The sequence below is a fragment of the Perissodus microlepis genome, chromosome 20 (genome assembly GCF_051167445.1).
Source record: "Perissodus microlepis isolate ML-2025 ecotype Zambia chromosome 20, ASM5116744v1, whole genome shotgun sequence".
NCBI lineage: Eukaryota > Metazoa > Chordata > Actinopteri > Cichliformes > Cichlidae > Perissodus > Perissodus microlepis.
In genome coordinates this window covers 10,796,478-10,810,228 of record NC_140480.1, presented here as the reverse complement: position 1 = coordinate 10,810,228, position 13,751 = coordinate 10,796,478, and positions in this window count along the sequence as shown.

Genomic DNA, 13,751 nt, shown 5'->3' with positions numbered 1-13,751 from the left:
AAAATATTGGCAATAAAACTGTAAAAACATTAAAATCACCAGAAGGTAAAAGGTGATGATTAGTGGTCAGCCAAGGGTGGGTAAAATAAGGCTATCTGGAAGTTGACTACTAGAAACATGAATGCAAGATGCATAACTGAAGGCTTGCCAGCTCAAAGGTTGTCCAGCTTAACAAGACCCACATCAGCTGTTGAAGAACCAGGACATGCTGATGAGGAGGAGCAGGTTAGTGGAACAAGCTACTGTGCCAGCTGACCTAGTAACAGAGGTTATATGCAAAACATCTGGGAACTATCTATGAATAGAAAACCAGCATCCCCACTAACCAAAAAGCACCTAATTGTTCAGTGCAATAATGTCAACAGGTGTCTGGTACTATCAAAGTTGGATCAAAAAGGCTATAACACAGTGGTAATGGTGGTGAGCAATATAGAAATAATGGAAGCACCTAGAAAACAACAGAAGATACAACAAGCTTTTCAATACTGAGGCTCTACAAAGTGCCAAACAAAGGCCACAACTCTAGCTACAATGATGAAGAGATACCAGAGAAGCAAAGGTCAAGATAATAAATGGCCTGTTCTCCACATATCCATCCAGGGTGTGCTCTCACCTACAAAGTAATAGTAGCACAAGGACAGACCACGCACAGCTGAGACTGAGCAATACTGGGGGAACATCTGGGGTAAAGAAGTCCAAGACCAATGCCAAGCGACTGGTGGACATTAGAGCAGACAACAACAAGCAAGAACCAGTCGATCTTACAAAGACACACATCCAACAATAAAATCTCTAGAATAAATGAGCTGCACAGCACCAGGCTATGACATGATCCATGGCAGAAAAAGCTCAGGCATTCTATGATTGTCTGGCAGCACAAATAAGGGGTCTGCTGCCAACAGGCAGTAATCCAAACTGGCTAACACAAGGCAGAACAATCCCAGTCACAATGGATTCCCACAAGGGTACAACACCAAACTATTGTTGGTAGTAACTATTAAAATGATCTGCTCCTCCACAACATGGAAGGTCCTTTCAGACTTTTAGAACAGCATCTTAATAACCAAGCTGAGTAAGCATATGAGGAAAGCTCAGAAAGGCATTGGAAATAACACCAAAGAGCCAAAGCACCAGATCCTGGTTGACAGAGCAGTATTTTATGACTTTAAGATGAGGCAAACAAACCTGAGCACCACTTGGATTGACTTCAAGAACACCTGCGACTCAGTGCTCTCCAAATGGATACTGGAGTGCTTGGCACTGTACAAGGCTAAGTGTAGACTGATAACATTCATTAGGAACTCATTCGGACTGACTGTGGAAACTCGAAGGCAATTCCACAAGTCACAGTTAAATGTAGAATATACTGAGATGATGGACTGATAGGAGGACACAGATTCCATTGATGTCAAGGCACAAAAATGTCTTGCAATGCACAGAGGTCACCCGAAGTCCAGGCTCTTTTATCAAAAGAAAGAGGGAGGGTGAGAATTTGTGACCATCAGTTGCACAATCCAAGATGAAACAGGTACCATCTGCAAACACATCAGGAAGATGGCCTCCTGAGATGAGCTGCTCCAAGAATGCCTCAGGCAGCTGAAGACAGATGGTGATGCAGAACAGAAAGAGAAACTATCATGGATGACCAAGCCCCTGCATGGGATGTACCATCCACAGAAAAAGGAAGTGGCAGACTTAAAAAAAATCCTGCCAAAAGGCCGTCCTAAAGGACAGAGGTTCTAACCATGGCAGCATAAGAACAGGCCCTAAGCACCAGGTCCATAGAGGCAACAGTCTAGCTCAGGAGATAAGACCCACATTGCAGACTGTGCAAAGGTCCCCTGGAGACTATCCAACACATGATGTAAGATGAATGCTGGGACCACATACACTAAGAGGCACAACCAAAGGCCCGGGATAGTGTGCAGGAACATCTGTGCATATGGTCTAGAAGTTCCCAAGTCCCGATGGGAGACACAACAAAGGGTGGCTGAGAACAACAGGGCCTGTGGGACCAACAAGCACCTGGTGGCCAACCAACCAGACATAGTGGTGGCTGAAAAGGAGCAGAAGACCATAATTGTGACAGATGTGTGAATTCCAGCACACAGCAATAAGAGTATAGGAAAACAGAGAAGTACCAGGGGCTGAATGAATAACTGGAGCAGATAAGGAAGGTAAAGTCCAGAGTAACAGGAACATGAGAAGCTATTACCCCAAAACTGGAAGAATGGCTCCAGCAGATTCCAAGCACAATTAATCTCAATATCTTGTCCTAATAATAATAAAAATAATTTAAAAAAAAATTGTGTCACATAGTGTAAGAATGTAAGTAATTCAGATAAAATATGGTAAAAACATCCAGGGACAGAATATATACTCAGTCTATAATCCAAAATTGTGTTGCTATTACTTACCATGTAGCTTGTTAATATGCAGATCAGCTTCCTCCTCTACCTTGGTGGTAACACTGCATAAAGGGAAACGTAGCATGAAATACAATTACCATGCAAATAAGTCATGTAAATGACACAACTGTCAGGAACCTGCAGCCTCCACCACTGCAGTCTTATTCTTTGAAGAGCAGTAATAATGCAATAAATTAACAGAATTGTTTCAAACTTAACTTAACAAATCTCTATTTGCTCTTCATGTACCTTATCTGCTTTTAAAGGATAAAAGAGAAATAAGGTGCTACAATCTATTCGACAGTCTTGTCTTCTTCCTTTCATCTTTATTTTCGTCACCTGTTCCACCGATTCTTCCCTCCTTTTTTGCTTTTCCCCTTTTTCAGTTGGACAACTCTGCTTTATCTTCCTTTACTTGTTTTCCTTTCTCCATCTCTCCCAAGACTGACTGATGTTGTGTTAAGGCAAGACAGACAGACGGTGGGTGAGGGATTGCCCCTGCCACCCTCTGACACCAGGCCCTATTCAGGCCGTGGAAATGATCGATGTTAAATCTAATTTTAAATACCCCCAGTTTAACTATGGCAGACAGACGGTGAGCAGAGGCTAGCGTCTGGCAACACAGCTGGGGCAACCTGATAAGACCTATGGTTAAGTCTACCTGCTGCTGTGTCTGTGTGGGTGCACGTGTTTGTGTGTGCTTCCTTCTTACTTCAGACAGCTTTCTTTGCACAGGAGCCATCTGTCCTGTATCTAAAGGGGAGTTGGAGGGCGCAACTTTAGATGACACAGATGAGGATCTCTCTGCCCTATGTGCTAAATCTACAAATATTACTCAGTGGAATACCACAGAAACAACTAATTGGTGATATAAAACACAATAAACATTTTGCTGATGTTGGTATTTCCCCAATGTGTGGTATTGTCACGGTTTGGCATGGCAGACCGTGGGGGGTGTAGGGAAGGAGGACCCAGGCGCCCGTGCTCTGTGTGCGAACAGTGCATTTATTTACAGTGTGTGGTACAAAACAACAATAAATCCCCGTGTTTTCCCCAGACTCCCATGTCGTGTCCTCCTAGTGCTCTCTGCTCCCGTGTCTGCACTCCCGGTGCTCGCTGCTCTTCAGGCCTTCCACGCTCCTCCTGCGGGAAACAATAGCGGCAGCTGTCAGGACACTAAACAATGGCAGGCATGCACTTAACAACAAAACCTAAACTGGATGACTAACGTGGAGTCTCAAGCAATGATCCCGCACCAGTGGGAGCTCCAAGACTCTCTTAAGTAGCTCCCCCGACGAGGCCTGATCAGCAGCAGGTGCGTGGCTTCGGGTGTGGCCAGTCCCCCAGCAGGGCCACACCCACCAGGCCCGAAGGCGCCTGGTGGGTGTGGCCAGTCCCCCAGCAGGGCCACACCCACCAGGCCCGAAGGCGCCTGCAAACCAGTGTTCATACACACACACACAAGCACGGAGAAAGAGCAGCAGCAACACCAAAAATACATATAATGTCACCAGTCCATGACTGCCCAGGGATCCTGGGCCGCTCAGACCCAGGACCCTGACAGGTATAGGTCATAGGTTATTTAATGGGATTTAAATTTGCCAGTTCATCTTGTAGAATATATTAAATATGGAAACATGGGAACATGGTAGCTGAAGTGTCTCCTTTAGGAGTAAAGAAGCCAACAAGGAGTAGTACAAGTAGTAGTGTCAAATGTACTTAGGTCCATAATTTGCTGGATAAAGTAACAGTTTTTGTAGTTTTGCCTGTTTTTTTGCCACCACAGTGGATTTTAAAATCAAACAATCAATAATTTAACAAGTGCAGATCTTCAGCTTTAATTCAAGGGGGTTTGACAAAGGGATTAAATTAAATTTTTAGGGATTCAAGCTATTTTTATACATAGTCCCTCAAATTTAATGAACAATTAACTGACAAGTAGTTTCGTGGCAAGGTGAGGCCCATTCCCTTGTTATTGTATGTCAAATGAACAGACCTAATAGCCAAAGTTGATTCAAAGTGATGAATTTACATTTCCATGGTTCAGAACAGAAACTTCACAACATCTAACTAAGCCAAGAAAATTTTTGAGGAGGTAGGCGTTTCATTTTCAAAGTCTACAATCAAGAGATGTCTTCATAAATGGAAGTACAGAGAGTTTATAAAGATTAACTTATACACGATTGATAGAAAGAGAAAAATACTGATAAGGAGAGCAACAGCTGAAGCATACTACATCATCTGTCAAAGTGGTAACGTCAATGTTATCTTATGGGCATGTATGGCTGCTGGCATTTTGTGCATTCAAGTTTTTTTTATCTGCCTAACATGAAATAATTATTATATCAATAAAAAAATAACTTTATATTGATGATAATGCACTGCCCGTATTTGCAGAATCTTTGTGCTACAGTGAAATACTTTTTCATAGCCTTTGTAGTTTGAAGTATACACCATCAGTGCCCAGAGATGCCTTAAAGGAATGTCACAAGATGTCAGCAGAGATGAGCTTGGTTAATTGAAGGTTGCTCTGGCTGTTGATTGCAAATCCTCCTATTGAAAATACATAAATGATCACACATGGCTGTTAGACTTACTGATGGGTACATTTTAATATAAATGCATCGTGAAGTCTTGTTTTGTTCACTTGGCAACACTGATGTCGCAACCCCGCTGGGCTACAAACCTGGTTCTGCTCATTAATCTTTAAAACAATCACCGACCATACACTGAACCATGTAATTGCTCCGGACAAAAGAGTAGAAGTGGACAGAAGTCAAAGAATCAAGCTTATTTTTTCGGCAACAGTGTTGTGAATTCTGGTGTTTGTCAGTGTTTCTCCTTTAAGCTTTTGTAACTCGCCCTGATGATGATTTATGGCTGGCTGGGAGAGCTGATTAAATCACTGAACAGAACGCCAGGTAGCATTACCGAGGCCATCACCACTATATATGGCCGTCGCATGGCAACCACTACATTCCTTTCTGCCTGTTTGTCGTTTGAACTTGCCCAATTGTCTCTCAAGCTCGCTCTCTCTCTTTCTGCTCTCATTCACTTTCCCTTTCTCTGCACACGCAAATAGTGTCAAGAGAGAATGCGAGAGCCCCGATGAATTTAATTATTCTCTATGGATACAGCACTACAGAATTCTTAAGTTGTGCACTCCCAATTTAGGAGTTCACAAGAACAATAAAAAAAAATCACAAAGGCATGCAAGGATTGTCTAATGGATTTGCAGGTCTAAATTTATTCATGCAGGTTTCAATCTCACCTCTGTCAAATGTGTTGCATGAAATTCACTGCAATGAAGTGTGCTGGTGCTTTGTTCATTGCTCTGTAGGTGCATTGATTATTATTTTTTGTCTCTCTGATGTTTTCTTAAAAAAATTAAATCCAAACTCCTCAGCTGATCGGCCACAGGGTCCAGGTTTAGAGTTTTGCTCCAGTACAGTTGTGTTACAAACTTAATCATAGATTAAATCTACTCAGGTCCCAAAAGGTAGTGTGCCAGCAAACAGGAAAGCAACTGCAGGTTAAATAAAACGGTTGTGAATAGTATGGAATTGCACAAACAGCAATGTAAGCTAATGTCAGAGGTAGTCCTCTTTGTGTTTAAAGCTGGGACTAAACCTGCTGTAAATGCTCTGTCATGTCAGACACATAATATACCAGTTAAACAGCCTCCCAGCAGCCTCAGCAGTTGATGGCCTGTAAATTGTTGATCAGTGGCTTGGCACAGGCCACCCAAATTGATTCCAAGAGCATCCTCCAGGAGTGAGGGTGTCTCGACAAAGGCCAAATATACAGCCATGCATTAGAATGAGAAAGGGGGGAATGGCAGTAGAGAGAGGCTAGGCAGAGGTAGAGGTAAAGAGTAGAGAGAGAGAGAGAGAGAGAGAGAGAAAGAAGGGTGGAAATGTCAGCGATTCTGTGTGTGTGTCACAATGGAGATGTACACGAGAGACACGAGAGTGGAGGGTGGAAGAGAGGGAAAGAATAACAGTGAAGAATGAAAGTGTCTGTGTGTTTGAATGAGTGAGTCACAAGAGACAGAAATACATTTAGAAAGAAATAAAAAAAAGGAACAGAGATATTTTACCACATAAATAATATAGATCAGCCTTTATGAAGTATATTGTTTTATTTTATATGCTTTTATCCATCCATCCATTCAGCCAGCCAACCAGACCTATCATAGGGCAGATGCCAGGATCTGAAAGTCTCTTGCAGGGCATTTAGCACACTCATGTAAGGAATTAGATCAGCATTTTGGAAAACAGATGCTGACAGCAGTGTCATGTCTTAACATGAAATAAGGTGTGTGGTCATAGCTGAAGATAAATGTAGAAAAACAGGTTAGTCCAAAGCAGTAAAGTAAAATAGTATAACTAAGCTATTTACCTCTTGTTTAAATTCTACCAAGAATAATCACATAGCATATGTGGTAAATAATAGGACCCCACCTTTTGGGGTTTTTTTTTTGTCACACTATGATTGTTAGGTTTGGTAGTTATCGTCCCTTTCTTTGACACTTAAGCCCTTGGTAAAATGATGTAAAGGAAAAAAAAGTAATGTAAATTAGCGAGTGGCCCTCTCTGATTCGTGTGTCACGGAGAGGAAAATGGAGGGACTGGAAGGGGCAGCTAAATGGCTAAGAAAATCAAACAGCTTAAAGGATGAGAAAAAGCAAATGATGAAATTGGACTGACCTTTTAAAATGTCTGATCAAACGCTGTATTCTTAATTCTGGTGGTTTCAGACATCCGTGCCTCTTTTCAAAGTGCATTTTCAGATTCATTGAAGAAAAAAAAAATCCATTATTTATTATTAATTGGTGTTCTTTGGCTCACTTTTGACTGTTTTCTTTTATTTCAGTAAATCCATTTTTTTGAAATATTAAAGAGGTTAATAATCTTTTACTTTGTAATTCACTCAATTTTATTTGGATAATTTAATCAATTTGCATTTAAATGTGTTAATCTTTGATTTTTTATTTTTGTGCAATTATCTTTTAATTAATTTAATATTAGATAGATAGATAGATAGATAGATAGATAGATAGATAGATAGATAGATAGATAGATAGATAGATAGATAGATAGATAGATAGATAGATGTGTCTTTAACACACCTCAGAATAGCCACTCACAACAAAATACACCAATTAAAAACTCGGGAGCTGTGGGACTTCACTTATTAACTTGCAAAGTTTTGGAACCAAACAGAGACCAAATTCATCAAACCAAAGTTTAGAATGTTATTTCTGCCCCGCCAGTGTAATTTATCACGTTTAGGGAAGCTGTCACCAGTTAAGTGGATTGCCCGTAATTGTGGCTGGCCCATCACTAAACAGAACCGACTAAACCAGCTCATCAGGGACAGACTTGTGAAATGGAGGGTAGCGATCTCTTTATCCCTCAGCAGAGAATTGAAGGTGGCAATCTCTCTTTCTCTTAACTTGCCTGTCTTTCTTGTGCAGTGTTTTTTCTTCCTCCCTACTTTAATGCCTCACAGCTCTGCTCTGGATGTATATCAGATGTATTATTGTGAAAGGGTTTGAAATGCTTAACAAAATGCAGGATTTATCTAAATACGCAAGTCTTGCGTGAATACTGGGAAAACTCCTGCTACACAATATCCATACAATGCATTATTTCTCTTTCATGCTATGTTTATACTAGACTAAATAGTATTTTAGATTTGAGTGAAAACTAATTCTTACATATATAAAAATGTGTTCTCACTCCCCTTGTTCTCACTTTTCTAGATCAGTCATGTTATGATCAGCTAAAATTGTGATTCCACCTCTGAATGCTCTCTTTGCTGTTTGTGTTTTCACAGGGACGTGAATTGTTTGCATAACTTCCAGAAAATCCAAATTTTGTGGATGAGTACACACAGCAAATGTTCAGACAGGCAACCGCAGTGCCAGATGTACCTTGAACAAGACCTGTGATGAGGACTGTCTGGGTGCCTATATTTAAAACAAACAGAGATTCAGACATTCATTCAGTCCTGTTGCACTAGCTCCTACCCTCAAATCATATTGAAGATGCGGTACAATGTGGCATCGCTCATATTTAAGCTGCTCTCTCTCTTTTTTGTAATAAAAAGCAAACTCTGAACCCCACAGTGACAGTTTGTAGCAGCTAACACTGTTTAAATTGCACTTCAGCTCTTTAGCCTGTGCACACACAGACAGACTTTTACAAGGCTCAGCCAACGGGCCAAGCCCGGTCATTTCATGCCAGAGATCCACGCCAATTTCTCAGAGCTGACTGATTTTTTAAGAGAGATCGATGAACCCGAGGCTTATCAGATGAACAGATGTCACACAGAGAACTATGGGTAATTACACTGGACTCACAATTCCCATCATCCCTATCCCCCCATGTGATTGAGTTTGTGTGAGTGTCAGAGAAAAGAGAGTGGCCCAGGGGCAGCTGGTTGTCTTCTTTTATGAGGTATGTCAGCCTAAATAATTACTTTGCTGTGATTTGATCCCGTTAAATGACAATCTTCTGCTTTCTGTGTGAGATGTAAACCGGCTATAGTTTCTGGGGTAAAGTTCATAATTAAGATGTGACAATATTCACAGAATTTTTAAATATGGCTTGTATTTGATGTGTATCAGTCCTGCTGGAGTTAATGCCTCATGTTCTGCACTGTTAAAAAGAAAAAGCTGGGAAAACTCAAAATATCAAGGCAACATGATTGAATCCATTTTCAATATTTTTCAAAGTTTGACTGCTGTTGACTTTCCTAAGAGTTACATGTTTAGACAAGATTTTTGGCTACCTGAATTTTCATGTTCACCTAATTACAATATTCCTGTGAGGTTAACAATAAAATTCTATCTTCAGTGCCACATATTGCTACCCTCCCTGAGGATGGGTTTGTGTTCGTTGCATTTGAAAAACCAGGGACCTTGTATATAACAACACATGTAAGTTTGTGTGGTGGGGTGTGGTCTGCAGTGCCGTGAGGATGCACCTGCATGGCATCCGCAATCACGCCCACGGGGACTCAGGCGTTGATGGGTGTTGTGGTGGTGTGACAAATGTTGAATAAAGATGGCTCAAAATAGATCTGTGGTCCCGCCGTGCCTTAATTCCAAAATGAACTGCTGAATATAGTTAAATGCATAGTTTCAAGTGCTTCTGAAAATTCATTCAAATAAAATTATTTGTTGCGTTATTAGCAACGTTTAACGTAGAAAGCCATTTCCAAAAATGTTGGAGATTCTGAGAATCTGGAGAAATGAGTACTGGATCCCTGTGATCTTTGTGCCCTCGGGAGGCATTAAAAACAGGAATGATTCTGTGTTGGAAATCACTGCATGGACTCAGGAACGCGTCCAGAAATCACTGTCTGTGATCCGTTTTCACAGACAGTGATTTCTGGCGTCTATTTCAGTCACATCTACAATTGAAGATTAAAGTTCTGTCACGCAAATAAGAAACCATATGTGCAAACTGTCACGATCTGGTTGTAGGGACTCAAGTGCAGTCAATAAGCGCAGTCTCCAAAAAACAGTTTATTTACGGCTCCAGTGCACAATATATATACAGTGAAGGGAATCCAAAACTCCAGGGAATCACAAGGTAGCTCTCTCACACTCGCTCACGTCTTCTTGCCCACACTCACACACGTTCATACGGCAGGGAGGTCGCAGGTCCGGGGGGGGGGGGGAGGTCTGAAGCAGAAGAGAAGGGAAGTCACAAACTAATCACAAATCACGAAGCACAAGTTCACAGGAGCTGTGAGAACACTAACGTCAGTAGTACAATCATCCAGCGACGAGAGGATCTGTGTTCCAGCCTCAAATAGTGCTCCCGGTGATGACAGGTGATTGTTGTCAGGTGTGTGGGCCAAGGGCGGGAGCCCACAGTGAGCTCCGCCCAGGCAGAGAGGGAGAGAACCGAAACAGCAAATGTAGCTTTGTGGGGCCGGCCGGGCAGGCACGGAGACCATGACAGTACCCCCCCCTCAACGGGAGCCTCCCGGCGACCCACCAGGCTTACCTGGATGCCTGCGGTGGAAGTCCCGGAGCATTGCCCTATCCAGGACAGCAGCTCGAGGCACCCAGGAGCGTTCCTCTATCCCGTAGCCCTCCCAGTCAACCAGGTACTGAAAACCCCTACCCCGGCGTCGGGAGTCCATGATGCGGGTGATGTTGTAAACCAGCTGACCATCCACGAGCCGGGGGGGCGGCGGGGCCCTGGAGGGAGGGCACAACGGGCTGGAGAGCACTGGCTTGACCTGAGACACATGGAAGACATTGTGAATGCGCATGTTGCGCGGCAGTTTGAGGCGGACAGACACAGGGTTCACAATGGCGTCAACTGGAAAAGGGCCAATAAACTGAGGGGACAGCTTCTTCGACTCAGTCCGTAGCGGCACAAAGCGGGTAGACAACCATACCTGTTGTCCGATGGCGTACTCAGGGGCTGGCGTCCGGCGACGGTCAGCGAGGGCCTTGTTCCTTAGTACGGAGTAGGGCAGCCCGAGTCGCACGCCAGGCACGACGGCACCCGCGGAGGTGAGCCTGTACTGAGGGAACGGAGTGCTCACCTTCGATGGCCGGGAGCAAAGGCGGTTGATAGCCCAGGGATGCTTCGAAAGGAGATTTGCCCGTGGCGGAGGATGTGTGGCTGTTGTGGGCGTATTCGATCCATGGAAGCTGTTCACTCCAGGTTGATTGGTTGTGCGAAGCGACACAGCGGAGGGCAGCTTCCAGCTCCTGGTTGGCCCGCTCCGATTGCCCATTACTCTGCGGATGGAAACCGGAAGAAAGACTGACCTTGGCCCCCAGTGCGGAGCAGAACTCCCTCCAAACTCGGGACGTGAATTGTGGCCCTCTATCCGAGACGATGTCCTTGGGGATCCCGTGAAGACGGAACACATGGGAGGTGAGGAGCCGGGCCGTCTCCAAGGCAGAGGGGAGCTTTGGGAGGGCGATGAAATGTGCAGCTTTGGAAAAACGATCAATAATGGTAAGTATGGAGGTGTTACCTGCAGAGGGCGGCAGACCTGTGACAAAGTCCAAAGAAACGTGGGACCATGGTCGGGCTGGTGTAGGGAGAGGCTGCAGAAGACCCGGTGGAGGGCGGTTCGAAAGCTTGTTCCGGGCGCAGGTCGAACAGGCTGACACGTACTCCTTGGCGTCCTTAGCCATAGCGGGCCACCAGAAGTAGCGTCGGAGGAACGAGAAGGTGCGGAGGGCGCCAGGATGGCATGAAAAACGGGCGGTGTGAGCCCACTGGAGAACCTGAGAGCGGACGGCTGAAGGAACGAAGAGGCGACCAGGTGGGCCAGTTCCAGGATCCTGTTCGGTCTCCTGCGCCTCTTGGATGAGGCTCTCAATCTCCCAGGAGATGGCCCCAATCACGCAGGCGGCCGGGAGGACAGGCTCGGGGTCCGAGTCCTCCCCAGTGATGGAAAATTGCCTGGACAGGGCGTCTGGCTTTACATTCCGTGATCCTGGCCTGTAGGTGATAGTGAAGTCAAAACGAGCGAAAAACAGCGCCCACCTGGCTTGCCGGGAATTGAGTCGTCTAGCCGAGCGCAGGTACTCCAGATTCTTGTGATCCGTCCAGACGATGAATGGTTGTGCTGCTCCCTCCAACCAATGTCTCCACTCCTCCAGGGCCAGCTTGACGGCCAGAAGCTCCCGGTCCCCGATGTCATAGTTACACTCTGCTGGAGAGAGACGGCGAGAATAAAAGGCACACGGGTGCAGCTTACCGTCCGTCTGTTGAGACAGAACTGCCCCCACCCCGGAGTCCGATGCGTCCACTTCCACAACGAACTGCCGTGTAAAGTCCGGTTGCCGGAGTATGGGTGCAGTGGTGAACCTGTCCTTGAGCAGGGCGAAGGCTCGCTGAGTGGCAGAATCCCACTGGAAGGGAACTTTGGGAGAGGTGAGTTTAGTAAGAGGGAGAGCGATCCTGCTGAAATCGCGAATGAACCGTCTGTAAAAGTTAGCGAATCCCAAAACACGTTGCACTTGGCGGCGATCAGGAGGAGTAGGCCATTCCACCACAGCCCGCACCTTCTCCGGATCAGTCCGCAAGTCCCCCTTCTCGATGATGTGGCCCAGAAAACTCAGTGAAGTCACGTGGAAGTCGCACTTCTCCCCCTTCACAAAGAGCCGGTTCTCCAGAAGGCTCAGCAGGACCTGCCGGACATGGACTTGGTGCTCCTCGAGTGTCTTAGAAAAGATCAGGATGTCATCTAAGTACACAAACACACAACGGTTAACAAAATCACGAAGGACATCATTAACCATCGCCTGAAACACTGCGGGGGCGTTGGTCAGCCCAAACGGCATCACCAGATACTCAAAGTGGCGCCGATGCGTATTGAACGCGGTCTTCCACTCATCCCCCTCTCTGATGCGCACCAGGTGGTAAGCGTTGCGCAGATCCAGCTTGGTAAAGATGGTCATGCCCTGAAACAGTTCAAAGGCCGAGGAAAGCAACAGCAAAGGGTACTTGTTTTTAATAGTGATCTGGTTAAGGCCCCGAAAGTCAATACACGGCCGCAGCGAACCATCCTTCTTATCCACGAAAAAAAACCCCAGCTGCGACAGGGGAAGAGGAGGGGCGAATCAACCCCGCCGCCAGCGACTCCGCGATGTAGCGCTCCATAGCATCCCTCTCAGGCCGGGAGAGGCTGTACAGGCGGCTAGACGGCAGCGGAGCTCCAGGAAGAAGATCGACGGCACAATCGTACGGGCGGTGCGGGGGAAGGGACCGCGCATGATCCTTACAAAAAACATCCCGCAGATCATGATAAACCTGCGGAACCATCGAGAGGTCTGGGGCGTCCAATGGCGAGGCCGTGGGTGGGAGCAGGACGGGGGAAGCCGCAGCCCGGAGGCAGTTCATGTGGCAGGCCACACTCCAACCCAGTATGGCACCCTTCTCCCAGTCAATATGCGGGTTGTGGAGAACAAGCCAGGGGTGACCCAGAACCAGCGGAGTGAGAGGAGCTTTAAACGAAAAAAAACAAATCCTTTCTGTGTGATTGCCCGAGAGAGATAATGAAAGGAACTCAGAAACATGAGTGATGTCAGGCAGGCGCTGACCCGATAGTGCGTAAACGCGGAGAGGGCGCGACAGAGGCTCCAAGGCGATGTTTAGTTTGGCGGCGAGTGAGGTGTCAATAAAGTTCTGCTCGGCCCCAGAGTCAATGAGAACGGAGAGAGAGTGAGAAACAGCCCGAACACGTAGTTTAGCCGGCAAGAGAAGTCTGGGGAAAGGGCTTTCACTCGACAGATCGCCCACCAGCACCCTCACGATCTCTGGTGAGCGCGCCCTTTTGCCAGCGTTGGGCAGG